Raw genomic sequence first — 20,937 nt, 5'->3', positions numbered from 1 at the left:
AGCCTTTGCGATTCCCAGCCCGAGGGGTAGGTAGGTCGGTCGGTGCAGCGAGCGGGAGGGAGGGAGCGGAAACCTGGACCCGGCTCGGACCCCGCCTGGGCGCGCTGGAAAAGCCCCGTCCCGACTTTCCCCAACCGACCGCCCAAGTCTTTCTCCCGGATAATCCGGGATGCTCCGGACTGCCCGGGGGAAGAAAAAAAAAATAAAAAAAAGACAAAACTTGGCGCCGGGAGTGTTGGGCTTGCCTGGAAGCTGTTTGATCTATCTGGGCACCTCGGAGGTGTGCGGGGTGCATCTTGCTGGATTGCTCAATTCCCTGATCTGTCCCCCCTAAAACACCCCTAGTTTCTTGGGCTTGGAGAGGGGGCCCCAAAAGGGGAGATTTCTTTTTTTTTTTTTTTTCATTTTCTTTTTCTTTCTCTCTGTTTTTTTGGGGGTGAAAAAAAATAAAAAAGCAATCTGGGCTGTGGCTCCCGGGCACTCCTCCTTCCCTTTTCTCCCTCCTTCCCTCCCAGCCTGCCTTCCCGGCAGATTTTGTGCAAGGAATCCGCTCTCCCCCCCCTCCCGGAATCTCGGCGGCAGGAACGCGGCCCGGGCGGGGCGGAGGGGCCGCGGAATCTTCGACGTGTCACTTTCCGACGTTGTACATTTCCAGGAGGGCGCGCGGAGTCAGGCGGGCTGCAAGTTTTTCGGGAGCTCGGCGCGGCTTCTGGCCACCCTGCGGGGCAGCGTGCGGGGGTCCCGGGCACTCTAGGGATGCTCCCGGGGAGGGTCTCAGCCCCCAGCCCAGCCCGCTCGCCAGCCAGCCGGCCAGCCCCTCCAGCCCGCCCCCGGCTGGGCCTCCCCGGGACACTCCCTCCCCACTTCGCCTCGCCTCGCCTCGCCTCGCCGCTGGCCACCTCCGAGCGCGCCACGTCCTCCCTCCGTCCCTCCCTCCCCGTCCTGCCCCCCGGACTCCCCCCGGGCTGGGGGCGGTAACCGGCGGCGGGGACTCTCGGGCTCACCCACCCAGCGGCTGGAAGGGTCGGGGCGCGGCGGCGGGAAAGGAGAGGGCCACCTCGCCACGGGGGGCAGCGGAGATCGGGTCAGTCGGTCACCCCCGGGCGAGGGGCGCGCGCGGGTTCGAGAGCGGGGCGGGCTGGCAGGCCGGCAGGCAGAATGTTGGCCCCGAGGCGGCCTCCCGGGAGGGGCCCGGCGGGTCGGCTGGCCGGCTGGCTGGCTGGCTGGCTGGCTGGCCGGCGTGGGAAGGGCCTGTCACTCGGGCGGAAAGCGAGGCCTCGGGCAGTGCCGGGCGAACTTGCTCCTCGTCCGGCCGCCTGCCGATCGCCTTGGGGGACGGGTGGGGAGCAGATCGAGCCCCGGGACTGTGTCTAACTCAGGAAGCCGGGCTAGGAGGCGCTCTGGGCGGGAAGCCTTCCAGGATTGCTTGGGGGGACTTGGAGCTGTTGGAATCGCAGCCCCAAACTCTGCCTGGGTTTTGCCTGCCTGCCTGCCTGCCTGTCTCCTGCGCTCAGCTGACGGTGACATTTTAGGATCCCCGGTCTGCCGAGTGAGGGAGTCATAACTTTTCTTTTTCTTTTCTCTGGACTTTCCAGCCTCCAGTCTGGGATCAGACATTTGCTAGTTTAGCTGCCATGGGCCCCATCGCTGGGGACTCTCCAATCCTCTCTCTCTCTCTCTCTCTCTCTCTCTCTCTCTCTCTCTCTCTCTCTCTCTCTCTCTCTCTCTCTCTCTCTCTCTCTCTCTCTCTCTCTCTCTCTCTCTCTCTCTCTCTTTCTCTCTCCCTCCCCCCCCCCCCCCGCCTTGGTTTCTAGCCACCTCCCCTTCTTCCAACCCTTGGCTTAATCCTATTTTGGAACTAGTGAGGCCTGTTGTTGGGTGGGCACCCTCCCCCCGATTGCTTGTCTTGTTTATTTTTTAATGTGCAGCTAATTTGATTTGAATTTCCTCCAGATTCCATCCAGGCCCTGCTAGGCAAAGCTTTAAGGGTGAGGGAATAAGCCGCTCTTTTTTTTCCCTTCTATTTAATGTAGAGAGAGGTGCAACATTGGGAGAAGGGAGGCAAGGTAATTGTGGGTAAAGGGAAGGTATAAATAGTTTGAGAAGAATAGGAATCTGTTTTGGAATAAAACTTAAAGATTTTTTTTCTCTTTTTTGGGAACTTTCAGGCATTGGGCAAAAATGCTATGCTTAGTTCAGACTTCTGCCCGCCTGAATTGTTCTATTCTCAAGTTAAAGCTGTTTGTTTGTTTGTTTGTTTTTTTGGGGGGCGGATCTGAAAAAAGTCTCAGGGAAGAAACCTTTAGTCAGTATAGCAACCTGCTGGCCCCAATATCTTTTGGGGGGAGGCTTTGGTTCCCTTATTGGAGGAGGGTTCTGTGAGCCTAGTGTTTAGTACATTTCCTGGCAACCTTTTAATGAGAGCTCAGTCTTTGGGCAACTTTCTGGCCCTGCAAAGGGGACCTCACCCATAATGGTATAATTCTCACTTTGTTTAGACATGAAGGGTCACCCACAAGTTGGCTAAGAATGAAATATAACTGGTAAAAAAAAAATAAGATGTCATTACAAAATTGCATTTCAATGCGTTTGAGCTTTAAAGTGTTTTGGTTTCAAGGCTTCTAAAAGAAATTCATCTTTTAAAGATAGTGTTCATTTAAAAGAGACATCAAAATGGCAAGATATCATCACGGAATAGGGGGTTGCAGCTTCTAATTACAGTATATACAATTTCAGAAAGATATTCCAGTAACCTTTTTAGACAGACTTTATAAATAGCGCACAGCAGACCATGGGCTCTTTGAAGAGCCAGTCTTCTGGGGTTTCTGGAAGAATGCGCTGGATCTGTGTGGAAGCAGTAGTTACTCAGTAGGAGTTTGGGCTCCTTTAGCTTAGCACTTCATTTAACAGAGTAGAATTTGATTGGGGTCCATAGAAGTTCACCTGAAGAACTCACCTCAATTTTGAGTGTAGGAAAATGAGACCATGGGAGAGAAAGGTGTTCATTTTATTTATTTATTTTTTAAATATCATCATCTTGTTACATATTGATTAGAAAGTTTTTTTTTTATTTTATTTAAACACCTTGATTACATACATGATTGTGCTTGGGTTTCAGTCATGTAAAGAACACCACCCATCACCAGTGCAGCATTCCCATAACCAATGTCCCAAATCTCCCTCCTCCCCACCTGACCCCCACCTGTACTCTAAACAGGCAGAAAGGTGTTTATTTAGGGTTGCCATTATATTAGCAAATTTTGACCTAGGATGTTTTTAAGAGCCAATTTTTTGAGATCAGCTACATACTAAGAACTAAGTACTCTGCCCCTCCCCTTAAAAAAAAAACAAAACATCTCACTTAAATTCTAGTAATAGTTTTTCTGTTACTACATGATTTTATGGGTGTTTTAGAGACAAGGGCATTGAGTTCAGAGAAATCAAGGAACTTGTCTTAGACCCCCCTCCCCATCTCCCAGTGGTGCAATAGGTTTTCCTTTGATGATGGAAATGACTCTGTCTGGGTTGTTCAATATGATAGCTACCAGGCACATTTTTGAAAGGTGGTGGTGACACTGGAGAGCTCCATTTACACCTTTATTTAGTTTTAATTTTCTTAATAGACTATTTGTGTGTGGTTCATGGTTATAGTATCGGAGATTACAGTCTAGAATTTTCTGAGTTCTAAATCTATTCATATTTAAACTGGGTCTTAGTGCTTTTTTTTAAGCTGCTAGTTCAATTTTCTTTCTTTATACAACCTCTAAATGGTATTTAAATGCCGGGTTAGCTGTGGCTCAACTCTGCTTCCACATGTTAAGTGGATGAAATAGCACATTACTTGCTTTTTAAAAAATGCTTACATGTCATTGTTAAGATGGATGGCAAAAATTTGAATTGGCGTTTGCTTATTTTGCTGAAGTAATTGATTATAGGAACTGCGGAAAAGGGCAGGCAGAACTTGTTAATTGTTTTAGTGTTGCAGAAGGGTATATTTCGAGGCAATATGGAAAATTACTAATAGGGCATTGGAAAAAAAATGATTCCATTTCCCATGCTTAGTGGGCGTTTCTCCCCAACTAATTTCATAATTACAGGTAAATAATACAGACAAAGCATCATGTAGGTGCAAAATTAATATGGTGGATTAAAACCTGTGTGTTGCAATAAAAGAATGAAATTTAAATATAAAACATATTTAAGCTGAAAATATTTCTATTTAGTGGATTTAATTAAAATTCATTTCATTTTAGAGCTATTTGGTAGAATGCATTTCAACAAATGATTTTGTTTGAAATAATAAAAATTCCAACTCATGTTAAACTAAGCATCATTTATCTGGACTCCATACATATATATAGTCAATAAACTATTATCTTTCTCTATTTTTTCATGTATATTACTATCAGGAAAAGACAAATGAAGTAATTTAGTATTTTTTAGGATTTTTAAAGAGGTAACTTTCAGATTTACTCTAATTAAATATGAGTCTTCTGTGTGTTTTCTATTGATTATACTTTGGAATAATTGTAGTTCATGATACTGCGCTTAGTGCATTAGTTGATTCTGGAAGACCTATTCTATCTAGTAAAATCAGCTTAAAATTGATCTATATTGTTTTAGTGTTAAATGCATTGGTTGACTTATAGCTTTTTGAGAGTTACAAGTTTAGCTGCCTGTAAGGCATCAGTTAAAGAGATTGTTTAAATCATTGCAGTACCCTGTTTATAACCTTTCGTGACCATTCTTGAACTGTTATTTCTAAGGAACCAGGATAAAGTATCATGTTATAAATAGGATTAGAGTGTTGGGAGAGTGACAAATAAGGGAAGCATTTAACTATGGTCTTTAGCAATACAAATGTGAAAAATGATAGGAAAGATTTGGAGTCCTGTAGGAGAACTGCACCTGAGTATCAGGGGAAATCAAATTTAGTCTATCAAGGGCTGAGTTAACATTTTAGCTCTGTGACCTTGTTAGACATCTGAGCCTCCCTTGTACTCAGTTTCTTCATTTTCATACAAGGAAACATGCCTCCTATCACTTTTTTCAAAGGGTTGTCCCAGGGACTGTTAATTTATTGAAAAGAAATGTTTGGCAAAGTTTTATATGGACTCTAGTCTAGTATATCTTGGTATTTAAAACTGATCTGTGCCTGTATTATTCCAGAGGAAGCCAGATTGTGCTGGCACATTAAAGAGTGTGTGTGTGTGTGTGTGTGTGTGTGTGTGTGTGTGTTTTGAGTAAAAGAAAGTTTTGATCTCTGCATTTCATTTTCTCCTTATTCCTAATAGAATGCAGTAATTGATTTCTGACCTTGCAAACATTGTGCTATACAGTAAGTTGCCCCAGTTTCACATTTTTGTGATGCTTTCCTTTCGATGTGGCCAGCAGCTGGGCTCACGACATGCTAAAGGAATGGCCAGTCTGGCTTGATTCACAGTAAAGGAGGAAAGTGCAGTCTAGGAGCACAGCTTCCATTCCTGAATGATAGAGGCATAAGATTTTAGTCCTTGTATATTATCTTAGTAAGTCTGTTATTTGAGTTTTAGTAATTACAGCTGAGAATGGGGGAAAGAATCATTTTTCGTTAGGAGAATCTTTGCAACCTACCTGATTTTTCACTTTAGAAATCACAGTTGCCTTTTCAGCATATTAATGAGGATAGTCCATTAACTGAGAACTTTTGTGATAAAGCAGTAATCTTTAAGTAAATCTTAGTTCTCATCCTTGAAACTGTTGGGAATGCACGTAGGTGTCTTTCCTCTGGATACCTTGGAAATGTAGCAGAACATTCCTAAGGCATATGTGTATGTATACTCATTAAAATACCATATAAAATACTAAAAGTCTTAATGATTGCTATTTTGATCATGCTTTTTCTTAGAAAGAGTCATTCCAGTTGAGAGTAATAGAGGTAAACATTATTTGGAAATAGTGAATTAATGTATTGTTTCGAGTACACCCAGTGTCCTACTGCTGTTGGAAATATCATATGTATGTATAATATATGTATTTTTGCCTTGTAATATAGTATGATATGACATTATGTGTTTTTTTAAGTTATTTTTGACTAGATAAAAGTAGAATTTCAGACAAGCGAAGCACAAGTTCTTAGACTTGCTGACTTGATGGTACTTGAGTGAGACAGGTACAGTTAATAAGAGAGCAGTCTCTCATCACAAAGCTAAGTTTGAGGGTAGTTATGTATGATCCAGATTTTGTATTGAGGATGGTCCTTGGTGACTAGCAGTGGATAGCATGGGGCTAGGGAATAGATGGATAGGGAGGTTTTCAACTACTGTGTAAATCAGTTTGGTTAGACTTTTAGTAATGGCCCTGTTTATTCACTGAAAAACAGAACAAGCCTTGCATCTTTTTTGGTCTCTAATTGATATATCCAGTTTAGCATTCTGTAACTCCTAGACTTTAATTTTTTTTCCTCTTCTTTTTATTTTTTTTGGGGGGGTCACACCTGGCAGCACTCAGGGATTACTCCTGGCTCTACGCTCAGAAATAGTTCCTGGCAGGCTTGGGGGACCATATGGGATGCCGGGATTTGAACTACCAGCCTTCTGCATGCAAGGCAAATAAATGCCTTACCTCCATGCTATCTCCCTGCCCCTGGACTTTAATTTTCAATAATCCTGGCTATATGTCTGGTTCAGGCATTACTCCCTAACAGGTTCCTATAGTACCATTACTACTGCTTGCCAGATTTAAGTAGCTGGGCCAGGGGAAGAGGGTGGGAGAGGGAATGGACTAATGAGTGGAAGAGATTTTTATCAAGATGGTATTGCATCAATATTCATATTGAGATTCTATCAGTTTTTGAAATGTCCTTGGAGGGACTGGAGAGAGAGTGTAGGGGTTAAGGCACTTGCCGTTCTTGTATCAGACCCCAATTCAATCCCCATAACTGCAAATGGTTTCTTGAGCTCTGCCAGAAGTGACCCCTGAGCACAGAGCCATGAATAAGTGCTGAGTGTTGCTCCAATACTCTTCCCCCCCGCCCCCCAGCCCAACTCACCAATACCTTGTATAAAATGGCCTTAAAAGGTATTTTGTTTCTTTAACTTGTTTATTGTCTTATATTTATTGAGTTCTAGACTAAGTTCTTTTTGTGGTCCAGGGAATCAAACCCAGTGAATTAACACATGGGAGGCCCTAATTTGATCTATCCCTGACCCATCTTCCTGACCAGTCTAGTCTTTGTTAAAGAAGTATTCTACTCTGGTATGACTTCTCTAAATTCATTTTATTTTTCTATTCACTTTCTGGATAAATATTCATATTTTGTTGAAGGCTTGTTTTTTAGAGAATTGTGCTTTTTTTCTGAATTTCAGAAATATTTTTATAGCCTATGTTTCAGCCTATGTTTCAGATTAGCTTAATAGAATCAAAGGCTTCTGATATCATCCTTATTTTGATTTTGGAAGAGAAATTTTTTTTATCCAGAAATTAAGTAGATACACATAGTGTTCAATTATGGAAAGCTTTCTGTTGAAATAATAGTCTGAAAAATTGTCATTATACATGAGCAAATATAGTATGTTTGTGAGATAATTGAAGATTTTAAAATCCCAGGAAATAGCATGATTTAATTTGTTCTTAAACGACTCAGTCCGATTTCCCACAGCTGGTGAAAGAGTGATCTCTATTAAAAATAATGCCATTGTTATGGATGTAACTAATTAGGAATTTTCAGTTATCCAGGAAATTCTGGACGAGGTTTGGCTTCATATTTTACGTGAGAAGGTTTTACTCTAAGCAGTTTAAATAGATCAAAAAGGGAATATTTACTTAATTAGGAGGACAAATCACTTTTAAGTACCTCAGAATATCATTTTGCTTAAAAGTAATGTGGAACTCCTGTTACCGGCATGAAGCTATGATGTGTTTTTCATAGTCAAGACTTTGGAAGTCAATGGACCATATTGAAATGAATGGTGATTTACACCATGACATTCTGTGAACGAGGGACAGTTTGTAGTGAAAATTAGACCTCAATGTTTGTTTGCAAAATGAATCATAATAAATAGCATAATAAATAGCCTTTTCTCCTGTCTTCCCCTGCCTGCACCAGGGGATTCCAACTATGCATATTTGTTTTGCAGTTGTTATGTTGACATTTATTTCATTTATTTCATTTTTTTGTCACCTGTAAGCATTTGGTGGCAGATTGATGAGAGCAGGTGTTCAACCATTAAGAACATCATTATTATAATTGTCCTTTTCTTTTATTTTTGATTTGGGAAAAGTTGTGATAAATTCTGCAGATAATATTTACATAAACTAATTATGCATTCTCCTCCTGTTTTTATAAAAGTAAGACTTTTTGAAGTACTGTGTGAGTTACTAGTGAAAGAATAAACCTATTTAAAAATAATAAGGGTATTTTACATCCATTTATTTAAACATGAGATTTCTATCTGTTTTGACATTTTTAGGGTCAGATTGGATCTGTTTTTATAGTACAAGTTGTACTTATACTTGTAGAAAATGTAAAATAATTCTAGGGTAATAAGCTCCTTTTTCTCAAATTTCTCATTTTGTGTTTTTGTTTTGTGTAGATATGTGTGTGTGTGTGTGTGTGTGTGTGTGTGTGTGTGTGTGTATGTATTCTGTATCTGTTGTGGAAGTAAGAGGAAAATGCTAGGAGTCTTGAGATATTGGTGCTATCTTGACTTTTTGTGGTTATTTCCTAGGAAAATATAATTTAAATTTTAAAATACTGAATTAAGGGCCTGAGAGATAGCACAGCAGTAGGGCGTTTGCCTTGCATGCAGCTGATTCAGGACAGATGTTGGTTCGAATCCCGGTATCTCATATGGTCCCCTGAGCGAGATCTGAGCTCAGAGCCAGGAGTGCCGCTGGGTAGGACCCCAAAAACAAAAACAAACAAACAAAAATAATACCCAAAACCAAAACAAAAAAAATAAAGTACTGAATTAGAAAGCACAAGTCCATTTCATTTAATTCTTTCATTTAGTCACCATGATTTATAATACCGGGTATAGTAATGTTTCTGGCCTATAACACTGTTACACTGCACCTACTATCTGAATGTCATTTTCTTCCACTACTGTCTCTAGATTCTATGCCATCCCCTCTGCTCTAATCTCCATTGAAGCAAGCAATTCTGTCTACCCTCTAGGCTATTTTATTTGGTTTTGCTTTTTTAGTTCCCTATTTATATTTTTTTATAGCCCACATGATGGGGAATCATTAGATATTTGTCCTTGCTTTCATTCACTTTGCTCAGCACTATACCTTCTAATTCCATCCATGTATGTAGCAGCAAAAATTTTATATTTTCTTAGAGCTGAGTAGTATTCTCTGTGCATATGATCACAGTTTTTTTTTTTTTTAAATCCACTTCTTTGGTTTTGAGCACTTGAATTGCTTCCACATCGTGGCTTTCATGACTACCACTACAATGAACATAGGGGTGCAAATATCTTAAAAATACATAGCACTAGACCTAGTGTATTGTGTTGGGGATAAAAAGTACAGTCATTTCTGTTTTGTTGTTTCTCAAAAAGTTAAACATAAAATTATCATATGATTTAGCATTTCCATTCCCAAACTTAATTGAAGGCTGGGACTAAAATAGATGTGTATATTAGTGTTTACAGTAGTTTATACTAATACTATTTATAGTATTTAATGATTATAAACAACCCAACTGTCGATTCACATATAAATTGCTTAGCAAAATGTGTTTGCATTTATTCATTACAAGAAAAATGAAATTCAGCACATATTATAATATGTTTGAACCTGAACTCAGTATACTAAATACAATAAGTCAAACACTAAGGGACAAAATAATGTATATTCTACTTAGAAATATAAACTAGGTGAATTTATAGAGAGAAAGTAGTGATTAGCAGAAGCTAGGGGAATGTGGTATAGACCTAGACTCTCTCCTTGAGGTGATTAAAAATGTTCTGTAAATGAATAATGGTGATGTCTGCAAAGCAGTGTGAATGAACGTATTGCACTGCATGCTTAGAAATGGCCAGAGTGGGTCCAGAGCAGAAGTACAGCTGGTAGGGGGCTTGCCTTGCATGCAGCTGACCAGGTTTGATCTCCGGCATCCTAGATGTTCTCCCAAGCCCTGTCAGGAGTAAGCACTAAGCACTTACAAGGAGTAAGCCCTGAGCACTACCAGCTGTGGCCCAAAAGAAAAATAAATGGCCAGAAACATAGCTCAATGGACTGATTGCATGTGGGATCCCTGGTTTCATTCTAAACACAGCTTGATCCTCTGAGCACTGATACTCCAGTATATATTGAGTAGTTCCTAGATGTGGCCACCAAACCAGAAAAAAATCTTACCATATTCTAATATATACTTTACTATGATAAAGCAATGAAAATAAAATGGAAGAGTTATTTCATAGGTTCTCAGTTTATCTGTGTACCTTCTTGGTCTTTGGTGATAGATAAATACAGTTATTTTCTTTTCTTCTGTTTCAGTGTAAAGGAAAAATGATTCTCTAGTCTATTTTCCTTACTTTATTAACTGATTTGAATTAAAAAGGAAGTTCATCTCTATATCTACCTATCTATCATCCATCCATCTATCTATCTATCTATCTATCTATCTATCTATCTATCTATCTATCTATCTATCTATCATCTATCTATCTATCTATCCATCCACCCACCCACCCACCCACCCACCCATCCATCCATCCATCCATCCATCCATCCATCCATCCATCCATCCATCCATCCATCCATCCATCCATCCATCCATCCATCCACCCATCCATCCACCCATCCATCCACCCACCCACCCACCCACCCACCTACCTACCTACCTAATCTCTCTATGTCACCACCACCACAATTCAAAAGAAAATAAAATATCTCTCTTTTATATAGGACATAAAGAAACAAATGGGAAGATCTAGTTTCTAAATAAATAACAAGCTGTATTTTTTTTCATAGTTCATGAATTTCTGAACTCTTGGAAAACAGTTGCAAGATTATGGTGCTAAGTGTTTGTGCTTTGCTCATTATGTGGTATATATTTTTGATGATATGTAAATGACTTTCCTGTTATAGCAGGCTATTTTTGTGATCTATGAATTAGTCCAAAGTTAGGGCCATATATTAACTATTATTAAAAAGGTTCTGAGAGTCATCATCTTTATATTTATTTAATTTTTTCATTTTTTTGTTGTTTATTTGTTTTTGGATCACACCCGGCGGCACTCAGGGGTTACTCCTGGCAGGCACGGAGGACCATATGGGATGCCGGGATTCGAACCACTGTCTGTTCGAATCAGCTATGTACAAGGCAAACGTCCTAAGGCTGTGCTATCTCTCCGGGCCCCATTCTCTTTATATTTAGTAGAGGTAAAAAGAATTCCAACTTATTTACAGATTGTGTCTCATTTGTTTTGGCCTGTTTCAAAGCAAAGAATGTTTTTATTTTGTATCTTCATATGTTCCTGAGTCATCTTCCCATTTGACCTCTTCTCTAAATTCTTCTTGCAACTTTCCATAATGTTTATCCTTTTCAGTGTGTCATCTGTTCTTGAATGTAGGATAATTACTAAAAAAACTTAGTCTTGGGGCCAGAGAGATAGCATGGTGGTAAGACATTTCCCTTGCATGCAGAAGGACAGTGGTTCGAATCCCAGCATCCCAAATGGTCCCCCGAGCCTGCCAGGAGCGATTTCTGAGTGTAGAGCCAGGAGTAACTCCTGAGTGCTGTCAGGTATAACCCCAAAAACCAAAAAAAAAAAAAAAAAAAAAAAACCCCACAAACAAACAAACAAAAAACGTAGTCTTTTATGGTGAGTTTACTGTGACTGCTCATTGGATAGATGGGCAAGTAGATGAATTCCCAGCCTGCTTTAGTTTCTCAAGTCGAACACTAGCCCCTACCCCACTAGTCATTATTTCTTCTATTGTTTCAAGGTTTTTTTTTTTTTTTTTTTTGAGGGGCTGTAAGTTTGGGCTATACTGACAGTGCTAAGGTGCTACCCTTGGCTCTCTGCTCAGGACTTTCTCTTGTCTGTGCTGTACTGGAGATCCAATCTTGCTTTTGTCTGTACTCATGGAAGTACCTTAAGTCTTGCACTCAACTCTCACTTCTGCTTTATTTCTTCTATTGACGTTGATCTCCGAAACCTGGGTCCCATTGTAGGCATATTTATGTGTCTAGTTACCTGAGTGATCTAATGAATATTTAATTAAATTGGATCACAGACACGAGTCCAACTGCTGTGCAAACCTAGATTTTCATCTATTACTATTTTATTTATTTTATATGGGTCATGCATGGCAGTAGTGGACTAGGCAGATGGTATTTAGTATCTAACTCAGGATCTCACAGTCTATGCATGTGCCCTACTACTTGAGTTATCTCTCTGGTTTAATTATTGCTTTAAAGAAATGAAAACGCTTGAGAGAATACATGAATTAAAAAACAAAAAAGAAAACCAAGATTAGACTGCTCATTATGGAAACTTGAACAGATAGCTTCTATTTTATTTCCTAAACACGTGGCCCTTATTTTGCTTGTCTCTTGGAGTCAGTTTGGGGAATACAAACTAAACACATTATTATTAAAGTTTTTTTGTTGAATCATTGTGGATTATTACAGTTACAAAGTTATTCATGATTGAGTTTCAGGCTTACAGTGTTCCAACACCAATCAATCTCTTCAGTGTCCACTTCTTTCCAAAATGTCTCCGGTTTCCCTCCTACCTCTTTGCCTGCCTCTATGACAAGTCATTTTTTTTTTGGATTTATTTTTTTCCCTCCCATTTTTAGGCATTATGGTATACAATACTGTTACTGATACATGTCACTTTACCTCCTTTCAGCAGTTTGTCCCGGTTCGAAGTGACCCTTTATCATTATTGTAAGGGTTCCTTCCCTGGAAGCTTTTCTCCTGCTCTTTGTTTCTATTGCCTTCCTTTCTAGTGCCTTTGAGCTTTAGTTATATATGCATTATTTTTGAAATGGTAACTTCAAAGATTTGGTAGTTTACAGTGATCCTTTTGTAGGTTAACTCTAGAAGAGAGAAAGAGACAGAAATAAAACACCAAATACATTTTCAGGGACTTAGCTGAGTTGATGCTGTTGAATAATAAAGATGTTCAATGTTAAACTAAGCCATGGAGAGCTGGGCAAATGACCTCAGTTATGTGAAGGTGGAGTTAAAGCAGGCTTGAAAGAGAAGACTCTCTTAGCACTTTGTATAGGGGTGTGTGTGGGTGGAGGGTACACAGGACTTTTGTTCGTTATATTTGGTTGGGATCTGGGAATCTTTATCAAATATTTTAGGAGAATGGTATAACCAAACAAACTTGGGAAATCTAGGCTTGGGAAATGAGCCCTTTTTGTTGTTTTTTCCTTTTGTTTCTTAAGATTTTTGCCCATAACTAGAAAAAAAAATTATAGGGTGTGTATTTAGGAGACCAGAGGACTCCATTTAGGAAGTAGGGCACAATTGAAGTGTTTAGACTTAGAATAATTTTTATCATTTTCTTTGGGGTAAAATGATGACCAACTCTTGGATATTTTTTTATAGGAATGAGGATAGTTTTTGCTTGTGCACTAAATTTCTAAATATTCTGACTCCAAATCAAAGCCATAATAATGGTAACCAACAATTGTTGATTCTTTATCTACCTACTTATCTACCTACCTACCTACCTACCTACCTACCTACCTACCTACCTACCTACCTACCTACCTACCTGCCTGCCTGCTTGCCTGTCTGTGTATATACTATGTATGTATGCATGTATGTATGTATATATGTATGTATGTATGTATTTATCTTTCTTTCTATCTATCTATCTATCTATCTATCTATCTATCTATCTATCTATCTATCTATCTATCTATCTATCAATCATCTGTCTTCATTGTACTCACTCTGGAAGGTAGACGGTAGATTTTTATTTGAGGACATGGGGGTATTTGGGCTGCACCTGACAGTGTTCAGGGACTGTTCCTGGCTTTGTGCTAAGGAGTACTTGGGAGACATATGAAATGCTAGGAATCAATCGGGTCTTGATCAGAAGATTGGGCTTGGCTGACCTACCTTTTGTACTTTCTCCAGCCAGCTAGATATTATTTTCTATATGTCTAGTATTTTCAGCAGAATATGGTATATACCAGGCTCTCTCTATATACTTGAGTGAATTAAAGATGAGAAGACATGCTCAAAGAGTTGAAAAAGATCAGATTGCCTGAGAACTTCTTTTTGGTACCATGTCAACAGCTTCTCTCTTATTTGCATTAAATCTCTTCTTTTATCTCTAGATGTAGAACACAATGTTCTCAGCTATATGAATGCTAAGACTATGTATTATTTGAATGTCTTCCATGTACACAAACCTAAAGTTTATTTTGAAACAATTATATTTTGCGTCTCTCCCAAGAGGGAGGCCTTTTAATCTCTGTTCAAGGAAATAGCAGCTTGACCAACCAGGGGATGAGAGAAACCAGAAAATAAAAGTATACTTCAGACAAAGTAACACACAAGAATCTCAGTATAAGATAAACAAATGGGACTACATTAAACTCAGAAGCTTCTTCACCTCAGAAGAAACAGTGACCAGAATAAAGTTTGTGCAGGTACTAGGAGATACTATAATTCAATACTCTTTTGATAAGGGGTTAATATCTAAGATTAGGCACTTGTAGAGCTTAACAACAACGAAAAAAAGACCCCAGATCTCATTCAGAAATAGGGAGAAGAGATGAACAGACTTTTCTTCAAAGAAGAAGTACAAATGACCAAAAAGTCACAGAAGAAATGCTCCATATCATTAATCATCAGGGAGATGCAAATCAAAGCAACAATGAGGTATCATCTCACACCACAGAGAATGGCACACATCAAAAAGAACAAGAATAACCAGTACTAGCATGGATGTAGGGAATAAAGAGATTCTTATCTGCTGGTGAGAATGTCGACTGATCCAACTTTTCTAGAAAACAATATGGACAATTCTCAAAAACTAGAAATTGAACTCCCAATTGACCCAGCAATAGTGCTCCTGGGTCTGTACTCTAAGGGTTCAAATATACAATGCAGAAAAGCTCTCTGCACTTCTCTGTTCATTGCAGCACTATTCACAATAGTCAGAATCTGGGAACAACTCAAATGCTGGAGAACAGACTAATGAAATCATGGTGCATCTACACAATGGAATACTACGCAGCTGTTAGGGAAAATGAAGTTTGCTTATACATTGATAGCTATGGAGAGCATTATGATGATTTGAGGGCCAGAAAGACTAGTTCATCATAGAGATTTTTTGCCACAAATAGTGGGTGTGTGTGAAGTTAGGCTAAAGAAGGAACCAATGTGACGATGTTAGTTGTAAGTGACAAGAACTGGAAGTGAGAGGAATGAGGAGAGAGGAGGTCAAGTGTTATTCATGATACCCTTCAAGTAACAATATTGCAAACTTGTGTCTAAAAGGAAAAGAGGAAGAGAGAGAGACAAGAAAAAATGTCTGCCATGGAGGCAAGCAGGGGAGAGGACAGAGATAAGGTGGGAAATGCTTTGGTGAAGGATGGTGGACTCGATCCTGAATAACTTTGTAACTGTGTATCTCATGGAGATTTATTTCAATAATTAATTTTATTTAAAAAATATAGAATTTTAATATAGTAAGTGGGAAAGAGGAAACCGGTGAAGTTTTACCTCATTCAGACATTTGAGTCCCTTTTACTCTTCGGAAATAGAATTCATCTTACACATCCTTCTTGTACTTCTCATTTGAAATGTTAATTTAAATAGAGTGAGATACTATATTTGCAGTTTGCTCCTGGAGAAGCAAAAATCTTCCTGTTCCTCAAACTAACCCACTCTCTCCTTTTAAGGTGCATTAATGTGTGATATTTCCATTGCACAGAGTTGGGGTGAGCATAGAAGGGCTAGGACTTGTCTTCATTCTCAGAGCTCCAGAGCAGCTCCTGTGAAACTACAAGAGCAGCTCCTTAATGAAAGGTGACCTCAGGTTTCAAGGGAGCCCCATGCTTTCCCAGAAGTCCAGGCTAAACCTGGGGAGCTGGCAATCCTAAATGCTTCCTTTGTTAGAAACCATCCAGCTCTCTTTTCCATCTTTAGACAGTGAGTTCACCCAAGGTGAGTTAAGGACAGGGCTTTGAAGTGAGCCCTGACTTGCTTTCTTTCCTTGTGTTTGTGTGGGATGGTCTGGACCAAGAGACTATGAAGACAGAGGCTCCCCCGACTCCCCCCTCACCCTCCCAGCTTGCCTGTTATCCCAGGTCTGCTTGTTGCTGCTTCACAGAAATGCTCCTCATGGTCCAGGAGGCTTCTGTACTTCCCTGGGTGTTTTGTTTCCTAAGAATCTTGTGAACTGTTAGAATCACTTTTTCTTGTTTCTTGAAATTTCTTCCTTCCTTGCTTCCTTTTCTTTGGTCCATGTGGTATACCCGCTTTCATTTTGTACAGTTGGGGGGCTCCAAGAAGTTTTGACTTCATTCATAGCTTTCATGGGTTTGCTGGTGGTGTTCTTCATGGCCTAAGCCACTGGAGGGTTGAAGAAACTTGGAAAAATATTTACCTTTAAGTCTGCTTTATGCCTTGTGTCAGAAAAGGCAGTTCAAAACTTACTGTTAAAAAGAAAAAAGGGAAGCAGTTTAATTTTAGGATTTGGGTCCTTTGCTTCTATTTTAAATTGCCTGAACCCCTCCTTTCTAACCCTTCACACACTTTTTCTTTTGTTTTTTTGGGGCCACACCCATTTGATGCTCAGGGGTTACTCCTGGCTAAGCGCTCAGAAATTGTCCCTGGCTTGGGGGGATCATATGGGATGCAGGGGGATCGAACCCCGGTCCTTCCTTGGCTAGCACTTGAAAGGCAGACACCTTACCTCTAGTGCACCTCACTGGCCCCTCCTTCACACACTTTCACCATCAGTTCCTACAGGGATGCTTAAGAATTGCTCGTGTACGTATACTTATGTTAAGGAAGTTTTAAAATTGGTAATTGTGAAACTTTCAGGAAAAAAGTTCAATTTTGGGGCGGGGAGGGGAGAAAGTTCATTTTTTAACATGGTATCTTTTTCTTTTTTAAAAACTGGTAAAGGACAAGGGAGAATAGATTTATAAAACATGTTTTGTTAAGGCTTATATTTACTTTTAGGCTTTATTAGCAGTATCTTAATTTACCGTGAAAGAACATATTAACATCTTGTTTTGTTTTGTTTTGTTTTGTTTGGTCACACCCAGCAGCGCTCAGGGGTTACTCCTGGCTCTATGCTCAGAAATTGCTCCTGACAGGCTTGGGGAACCATATGGGATGCTGGAATTTGAACCACCGTCCTTCTGCATGCAAGGCAAATAAATGCCTTACCTTTATGCTATCTCACCCACGCCCCCTTTAACATCTTAATTTACTATACAATTCCGGCATTAATGAAGAAATGAATTGATTTCTAGGTTTACTTGATTCTGGAATTGTAATCCTAGTGTTGAATATGATGTTCTTGCTTTAACTAGATCTTCACATGGAATGGGAGGCAATCAGAATAATTTTGAAACATAGTTTTTTAGATTTTGTCTTTTGCTTATTATATTGAATTTAAACATAGAAACAGTGTCACTTCCTGTTTATGTTTTACTTTCCGAATCTCTTAAGTTAGTTCAGTGTTCTCAGGAGTTTGTTCAGACCTATCCAGGCATATAGTAATTGGCTTAAAAGAGAAAGAATTGAGAGTTAAAATACATTATTACTCTGCTAGTTCAATTTTTATAACTTAATTTTACTTGGAGGAATTTTACACCATGTTGGCCATTAATTTCTAGTTTTTGCAAGTTTTCCTCTCCTATTTTTGAGAGCCATGAGCAGGATTGTATGAGCAAGGAGAGTAGAGGGGCCAGGACTTGGGAAGGATGTAGTGCCGACAAAGGTGAATGAGTTTGTTCCCAATATAGTTTATGTGGGATGACAAGTTTTTCCAAATTTTGGTTTCCACTGAATCATCTGAGAGGGAGATTACTGACTACTGTCTGTCAGATGTTTTGCTTAGCATATTAATGAAGAATCTGTTTAAAAATTATTTTTTATTACACAGATTGCTGTATTTATATATCTAGGATAAATTTCAGTTTTAGCTAAGTTATTCACTTCCATAACATTTTTCATGAAAAAGTCTAGAATAATTTTTCTGTAAAGTTTCAGGGTGAGATATGTCAGGTTAAAAGGAAATTTATTATTATTATTTGTAGAGAAACCATTATTTCTTGGGAATTCTTTAGCCTTCTCTAAATAACAACAGATTATACATATGTTTTTCATATTTGGGAGGCAGGGAACATTATTCCCTTAACTTAGAATTAATATTTTTTACTAAGAAGGTAAATCCCTAATTATCATTTATAATGGCATGAGTAAGCCATGTGCTCTGGAGACTCTGGCATGCGTTTAAAACCCCTCTGAAGATTTCTGGCTGGTTAAGTTACTCAGTTTTTCAGTGACTCTGTTAATTACACTTGTTGTTGTGACAGTTTGACTCAGCACAGCAGTGCTTTGAAGAACTGTTGAGGAATTAATAAGTCACATTATTATTTCATTCCCTGACTACAAGTAGATTTAAATGTTGGTTATACTTCTTAAAGGGGATGATAGTGATTTAAAAAAAAGTCTCAGGGTCTGAGGGTGTTAATCATAGTTTTGTCATGGCCTTGCCACTTGTCCCCTCAGTATCTTTGTTCAAAGAATAGCTTTGCAGCTCATCTCTATAGTCATACCTAAGCCACTTATCTTAATAAAACAGTGTAGGTGTAAAATGAAATAATACCTGTAGTAAGAAGTGCTTTGGGGGAAGAAAAGCATGTCTGGATGTCAAGCCGTACTTGGTGATTACAAGTGCCACTTCTGCCAATATTTTTCTTCCTCCATACCCTGTTCAAAGAAAGAGTGGTTCTTTTAAAGTAGAGGGATGGCAGCTCTGCTTCATTTCCTAAGTTCAGGATCAAAGGAAAGTTGTAATAAAGGAGAGTCACTCCCTCCCATTCCTTTCTTTTTTGTGGATGTTCTGTGTTAAGAAGAGATGAGGCCTTGGGGCCAAAGTGATAGATAGCATAGCTGTAGGGCATTGCCTTGCATGTGGCCAACCCTGGATGGACTCTGGTTCGATTCCCAGCATCCCATATGGTCCCCCAAGATTGTCAGGAACGACTTCTGAGTGCAGAGCCAGGATTAACCCTTGAGTATTGTCAGGTGTGACCCAAAAACAACCACCACCACCACCACCACCACCAACAACAACAACAAAAAGAGATGAGGTCTTGACAGTAGTAGGCAAAACCATAAGGTTCCTAAGAGACTCATTTTGGGGTCACTGCATTAGACAATGACCCTCATCTGTATGATGGCACACAGACCTTAGTACTGGGGAACAGTTGAGTGCAGGTTGAGTGAGACATTGGCTTTATTTTTAGAAATCTTGAGGTTTGGGTGCTCATTTCTTTAGGATGACATAGATGTCTGGCTGATGTGTCAAAGTATAAAAAAGTTTTTTCTGGCAGTGACTTCACCTCACCAGCTTCTTGAAGATTGGAGGCCTAGCTCAAAAACAGTAAGGGGAAGAAAAACAACTTTTGAGTTTTTGCTGGCTGTTTACTGGCAGGGGTTTTCTAGACATAAACAGATGAATGGAAAGGATAATAGGAATTGGAGCCTTTCTAGCTCTATGAGAGTGAATAGCCAGTATTATACTTTCATGTTGGAGAAAAATAACATTAACTTTAAAAAAAAAAAAACAACAGCAAAATAAAACAAAACCCAAAACTAGGCAGGCAGTGCAGGATATTAGTTGAAAACAAAAGGTCAGTTTCTTCAGTGCCCCACCTCAGTGCAAGGCTTGAGCCATGTTAATAATGGCAATCCCATTATTTTCCTGCAGTAGGCAGGAAGTGCTGTCTACACCCATTAGATTTGGTTGAGTGGCCCCTGGCTGGAAATGAAGAAAATTTAATTTTCTAACTTGTAGGGAAGGAAAAAAGTATTGCCCAGTGCTGCATGGTTTGATTCATGTGTGGGACTAAGAATACTACCATATAGTGAGGCTTGATGTTCTTACTCTCCATCACAGGGGCATTTGGATTTTATTATCATTGGCGGAATAAATGAACTTATATTTTATTTAGTTATATAGAAATATTTTCTGATGATTGACAGGACTGGCCTTGTTCTGGCTGTATTGCTACATGTTTACAAACTGCTCAGTTAGCATAGCCCCACTGGTTGCTGGAAACTTGCTAGATGGATGGCTTCATTGCTGCTTTCTTTCAATAGATAAATTTACTTTTCAAAAGCAATATTCATGAAGAAGAAAATCTATGTTCATTATAATCTGTACATTCTGTTATTTTGTTTTGTGTATTTTATGCCTTATTATGATCTTTATTGATGTTTAATATTTGATTTGTTGGAATGTTCTATTATAGGTTCTTAGATGAAATACTTTTATTCTTTTAAGACACTGTCAAAATTTTCCATTATTCATGGCTAGTGAGAAGTGCACTTTAAGTTGAGGGGGACTTGCTTGAATTCATAGGAGTAACCAGTGCTTGAAGAAGCAGATGTCCAGAGGAAGTAAACAAATTTCATCTTATTTACCAGTTATTTAATTCAGATCAGATGAACATTATCTCTTTTTTTCGTTCTTTTTTTTGTTCTTTTTTTGGGGGGGGTCACACCTGGCAGTGCTCAGGGGTCACTCCTGGCTTTACACTCAGAAATCACTCCTGGCAGGTTCGGGGGACCATATGGGATGCCAGGATTCGAACCACCGTCCTTACGCATGCAAGGCAAATGCCTTACCTCCATGCTATCTCTCCAACCCAAACATTATCTCTTGTGCTCTTGTGTGAACACCTGAATATCAGACCATTTTATTTGTTTTGTATTGAATA

The 20,937-nt window shown here is 39.5% G+C and overlaps 1 protein-coding gene across 1 annotated transcript in view; it reads left to right on the top strand.

The window, feature by feature from the left end:
• Positions 1–962: 962 nt before the first annotated feature.
• Positions 963–20,937, top strand: part of FNDC3B (fibronectin type III domain containing 3B) — a 372,580-nt gene continuing 352,605 nt past the window's right edge. Inside the window, exon 1 of the mRNA XM_049774635.1 lies at positions 963–1,084. The gene's annotated coding sequence lies outside the window, so the exon portion shown is untranslated. The remainder of the gene's footprint in view (positions 1,085–20,937) is intronic.

The sequence above is a fragment of the Suncus etruscus genome, chromosome 6 (genome assembly GCF_024139225.1).
Source record: "Suncus etruscus isolate mSunEtr1 chromosome 6, mSunEtr1.pri.cur, whole genome shotgun sequence".
Taxonomy (NCBI): Eukaryota; Metazoa; Chordata; class Mammalia; order Eulipotyphla; family Soricidae; genus Suncus; species Suncus etruscus.
Note: the sequence above shows the minus strand (reverse complement) of the source record. Positions and strands in the feature narration are given on the sequence as shown.